The sequence below is a fragment of the Dreissena polymorpha genome, chromosome 7 (genome assembly GCF_020536995.1).
Source record: "Dreissena polymorpha isolate Duluth1 chromosome 7, UMN_Dpol_1.0, whole genome shotgun sequence".
NCBI classification, from domain to species: domain Eukaryota; kingdom Metazoa; phylum Mollusca; class Bivalvia; order Myida; family Dreissenidae; genus Dreissena; species Dreissena polymorpha.
The window spans coordinates 41636785-41642831 of record NC_068361.1 but is presented as its reverse complement, the minus strand read 5'-3'; positions in this window follow the sequence as shown (position 1 = coordinate 41642831).

Here is a 6047-nt window from a genome sequence, read left to right as displayed (position 1 = left end):
ATGAAAAAAAAACATAGAGAAACAATAGGTACATATAGTTATATAATGTAATACAAAGTACCTAAAAAGAAAAAAAGAAAACATCTTTCAGTGTGAAAAGACAAAAAAAGAATGTGTACATTTTAAAAACATATGAAAAAGGCACAGAGATGCAATAATAGGTCATATAGTTATAGTATATTATATTATCATGTTTTAATCTCTTTTGATATTGGGGAGGGGTAACGGAACGCCCTTTGTCCAACTATGTCCCCTTTACCCGTTGAATGATTTATCTGGAACTTGAATTGGTTATTGAAATGGTGTGCAAAAGGCATGCGTCTGTCACACAGGGTCAAGGGCATGCGTCTGTCACACAGGGTCAAGGGCATGCGTCTGTCACACAGGGTCAAGGGGCGTCTGTCACACAGGGTCAAGGGGCGTCTGTCACACAGGGTAAAGGGCAAATGAACCTTTTCTTACTCAGAAGCAAAGGGAAAAAAGCTTTGTGCAAATATCATAAAACCAGAACAACCTGCGAGTAACTCGCAGTCTGTTCATGTTTTATGCTGTTTGCTGTTAATCAGTATCTGAGGGTTGGAAATGAAGCCTTAAAAATTGAATCTAGTAAGAAAGGTTTTGAATTAGAATTTCTAATGGGCTACGAATGTGTAAACATACATATTTAAATGGGACTGTGGTAAAGGGTTAACTGTGATCAAATATGGTTGATGTTCCATTTTTTGTCCACTTGGTATCTACTTTTGAAGCATTTTCCTTCAAACTTGCCCCAATAGCATATCAACTGTGCTGTAGGCTTTACACAGTCACTGCACCTCACATTTAATCATTTGAAGGTGAAAATAATCATGGCTTGGTATAGCTTTCCTTTGAATTATGTCAAAATTTAATTGGCGTCAAAATTGTGTCAGGTTAACCGCTACTGTGCTCATCAACATAGTCTTCTGAGCCTGAAATAGTCTTCAAATTGTAACGTAATAAGTAAATATATATGATAAAGTTGCATAAATAAGCCTTTCATGACGAATATAAACATCAAAATTATGGGTCTTTACATTTATTAATGAATAGTTTAGACAATAATTTATGAAATAGTACAAAGTTGCCCATGATAGAAAGTCACGATTATTTGGGCTTTGACTTGGATCAAATAACGGAATTATTTATTGATAAAATGTTAAAACAACCTGTTAAAGCCACCGAAACATTAAATCGTTTGTATATAATAGCAATCAATCTGACGACAGTTTTGACAATAATATATAAATGATTGGGAAATCGACATTGATTGTATAGATAAGTTTTAACTTAGAGCACAAAGATAACAGTTTTTATGTAGTAGAATAATAAAACTTATAACAGGATATTAAACATCTGTTGTGGATCACAAAGTATTATATTAAGTGTCAACGTAGGTTTGTGTTTTTAATATAAAAGAGAGCAATGTATTATGAATTACAGTCCAGCCTGAGTTCAACTAAGATATACATCGGATTCATTTTACCGTTAGGACCATCGTGGTTACACATTAAAATCCAGAGGGCAAGAATGCGAGAGTACGATGACGAGAATGCGACAATACGATGATGACAGTGCGACAATGCGATGGCGAGAACGCGATGGCGAGAGTACGAGGACGACAATGCGACAGTGCGACAATACGATGGCGACAGTGCGATAGTACGATGGCGACAATGCGATAGTCATATCATACTGTCGCCATCGTATCATCGCATTCTCGCCATCGCATTCTCGCCATCGTATTGTCGCACTGTTGTCATCGTATTGTCGCATTCTCGTCATCGTACTCTCGCCATCGCGTTCTCGCATTCTCGCCATCGTATTGGCGCACTATCGTCATTGTATTGTCACATTCTCGTCATCATTCTCTCGTGTTCTCGCATTGTCGTCATCGTACTATCGCACTGTCGCCATCGTATTGTCGCACTGTCGGTCGTCATCGCACTGTCGCGTTGTCGTCATCGTACTATCGCGTTCTCGAAATCGCGTTCTCGCATGCTCGCCATCGTATTGTCGCACTGTCGCCATCGTATTGCAGCATTCACGTCATCGTACTCTCGCGTTCTCGCATTCTCGCCCTCTGGATTTTAATGTGTAACCACGATGGCCCAAACGGTATTCCGTAATTGTAATTGTTAACCGCGGGACAGGCCCGTAGCTTATTGATGGCCTTTAATATTTTACAAACTCGAATGTTACTGAATGTATTTTGTTGATAAGAATATTGTGTGGACTTGTTTCATAGCCGAATAAAATCTCAATGAACACTTCATCTGACTTGTGTATGTATTGTCATGCCATTGAGCTATGCGTCAAAATTTCATTGAGGTACAAGAAATAGTAAATATGTGGGAATATTGTGGTAAATTATTATCATATTGATGGATGAGATGTATAGAAAGTTCAATACATGCCCCAGTGTATTTAATAAAAGTAAGCTGTCTGTAGTTTGTACAGTTAACATTCCATTTGTATTGCGCCCCTATCTCATCCATTAATTAATAAAAACACAAACATAATTACATCCAAAATTATTTAATATAAAAACAAACAAAACAAAAAAGTCACAGTAATTTACATTAACATATAAATGAAATGTGGCTAGAATGTGTGTTTGTGTTACGTGTATGTGGGGTTTTATGCCCCCCAAAGAAAGACATATAGTGTCGCGTTCTGAGAAAACTGGGCATAATGCCTGTGCGTAAAGTGTCTTCCCAGATTAGCCTGTGCAGTCCGCACAGGCAAATCAGGGACGACACTTTCCGCCTAAACAAGATTTTCGATATGAAGGGCCTTACTTTTAACGAAAAATACCATAAAAGCGGAAAGTGTCGTCCCTGATTAGCCTGTGCGGACTGCACAGGCTAATCTGGGACGACACTTTACGCACATGCATTAAGTCCAGTTCTTTCAGAACGCGATACATACAGTAACCACATTGTCTGCCCTGCCATGTGTCAGTCCGTCCTGCTTCTTGTGAAGGGCTTAACTTGGCGAATACTTTAACCCTTTGCATGCTGGGAAATTTGTCGTCTGCTAAAATGTCGTCTGTCGAATTTCTAAAATTAGCATTTTCTTCATTTTTTTCAAAAGAATACTTTCAGAATAGCAAACAGTTTGGATCCTGATGAGACGCCACATTCTGTGGCGTCTCATCTGGATCCTAACTGTTTGCAAAGGCCTATAAAATTCGGTTCCATCACTGAAAGAGTTAACCAAAACTTTGTTTCGGAAAAGCAGAGTACAAAAGCCACAAATCTCTCTTCTGGTGTTAAGGAGTTGGTGCTCCTTGTATAGAAGGTATTTATATAGCGGTCTGGTAATTGATAGAGAAGATTGAGGGACATGCGCCGTGCACAAAAACCACATCTGGCCAAACTCCTCACAGCAGTTACTTCCCTTCGGCATGCGACCGGTCTCTTCTAGAATAAGGGAGACCATTTCGTAGGAGATTGACATCTGGCCTATCAGGAGTTATTTCCCTTTTGTATTTTTTTAATAGTATGTTTTTGTGTGGATTGTAACACTGCAAGAATTGAAGTGATTCAAAAGAAAATTCCAAGAAAAGCTCTTACTGCGGTTTTATGGACTTCAAAGACACCCTTAATGACCTTCCTGTTCCAATAAAGAATAATTACCCCGGTATGCATGTTTCAGATTAGTTTCTTTTTACGGAACGGTGAGACCATTGTATTATTCTGTGTACTTAATTTGGACTATAACTGCGTCAAGATCACTAACAGTGAAATAATGTAATAATTCTTTATTATTTGTAACAAAAAAATATTGCGACAATAAATAACCTTTGCATAAGTACGTTTGGCGAGCACATGAAACATGCTTATTAATTTTCGGCAGATTGTGGAATTCACGCTCTTGAAATAATATTGTACGAATTGCTAATGCAATAATACAGGCAGTCGATCTAGCTCTTACTGCGGTTTCATGGACTTCAAAGACACCCTTAATGACCTTCCAGTTCCAATAAAGAATAATTACCCCGGTATGCATGTTTCAGATTAGTTTCTTTATACGGAACGGTCAGACCATTGTATTATTCTGTGTACTTAATTTGTCAATACTGAACAAAACATATTTACAAATAATTTAAATTAACGATAAAGCTTTGATAATCAGAACAAGTACATTGTAAATCTAAGACATACCACGCAGAACTGATCGTCCTTGTTTGAATGCGTCAATAAGATTAAATAGAGACAAGTTCATTCAGAAAGTATTTATTTATACAGAAACGGCCCGGATTAACCCTGGAAGATAAACAGGGCACGTGAATACCGGTAATGGTAGACGGACTTGCGCTTCGAATGTTGGCCTGGTTGTGTGGATATATACTCGCACAGACCACCGCTGGGGTATTTGTGAAAATGGACGCCAGGTTGGTTCCAGCGTTCCGAACGGTCGCGGAGAACGCGCTGACGTGTATGAGGTCTTGCACTCGGTACCCGACATGCAGCGTCTACGGGTATCGTGCAGCTGACAGGCAGTGTATCCTTGGTGACGAAGTAGAGTCCCAACTGCCGAATGTGAACCCGTCTCCTACATGGATTTATTATCAGGTAACAGGCAGCCATGTCATATGTAGTGCATTTAATAATGTGCACATGTGAGTCTAGATGCTTGTCTTCATGCCGAGTCAGATAAGGCTTAGATAAATATTAAAAGCCAAACAACTGCCACTGTCTGCTATGTGCATTGATGTGGTAACATCTAGTAGTACATGTTGAACACTTATTTTGTCTCCTCCACTTTAAAAAATGTTAAATCTTTAGGTCTATATGGTTAAATCCAAACGCTGTTATATAGCAAGACGAAAAAGGAGCAACAAAATCAAGTACGCCATAAGAAGTACTGGTTTTGTACACAAACTTCTTCTCCTATGACAATTTTAATAAAACATTTAAACAAGATGCGTTGAAACAAAAACAAGCGCATACACTGTTAGTACAGCTCATTGGATAAGTGTCGACCTAAAATAGCCCACAAGTCACCCGATGGTGACCAGAAGCCGATTCATGTCACCCTGGGGTGACTTTAAGCCGACGCTAGTCCCGATTGGGTGACTAGAATCGGCTTCATGTCACCACAGGTTGACATGAATCGGCTTCTAGTCAACCCCGGGTGACAAGAATCGGCTTCTAGTCACCCGTGTATTTTTTTTATATCAAGTGGCACCACATCCAGGTGTATTAATATAGGTTATTGTGGCTTTTGAATATATTATATACATATATGATAAAATTCGTTCTGATTCTCAAAAACAAACCTTCAAACTGAATTTGGTCTTTCAGGAAATTTCCTCATGGGTCTTTAATCACTCGGAGGCCATACATTTTGGTAGTCTCCCTCCCTTTCCGAACCATGACAGCCCTTTAGAAGCTATCATGGCTATCTAGATAAGTATGAAGAGCCTCTCCTTGTCGGATTAACATAGTTTTCCTGTGTCGCCAGTGAAGTTTTTTTTATATTTTGCATGACCAAATCATGTTGTCTTTATTAAATTGAAAAAGTAAATTTTTTGCCGAGGTTGACTTTATTCTGATTTCGAGGGTGACTAGAATCGGCTTGAAGTCACCCCAGGGTGACAAGAATCGGCTTCATGTCATCCCGGGTGACTACAATCGGCTTCATGTCACCCGGGTGTGACTAGCGTCGGCTTGAAGTCACCCTAGGATGACCAGAATCGGCTCCTTGTAACCCCCGGGTGACGTGTGGGCCATTTCAGGTCGACAATGACCCAATGAGCGTTAGTACACGGAACCAACGGGCGGTCGTATCTTGTAGGGGAAGGTATGGAAGATGGATCGCGCAGAATAGTATAAGATATTGATTGCTTGTGTCAGTGGTCAGTGCCGAGTAGTCTATTATTTGATGCAATTTCTGACACACTCAGGAATCAACAAGTACAGCGCAAATAATAACTAAACATAAAGATATACAGGGACGACACTTTCTGTCTAAACAGGCTTTTTGCTAAGAACAGACTTCCTTAAAACGAAAAATAACAT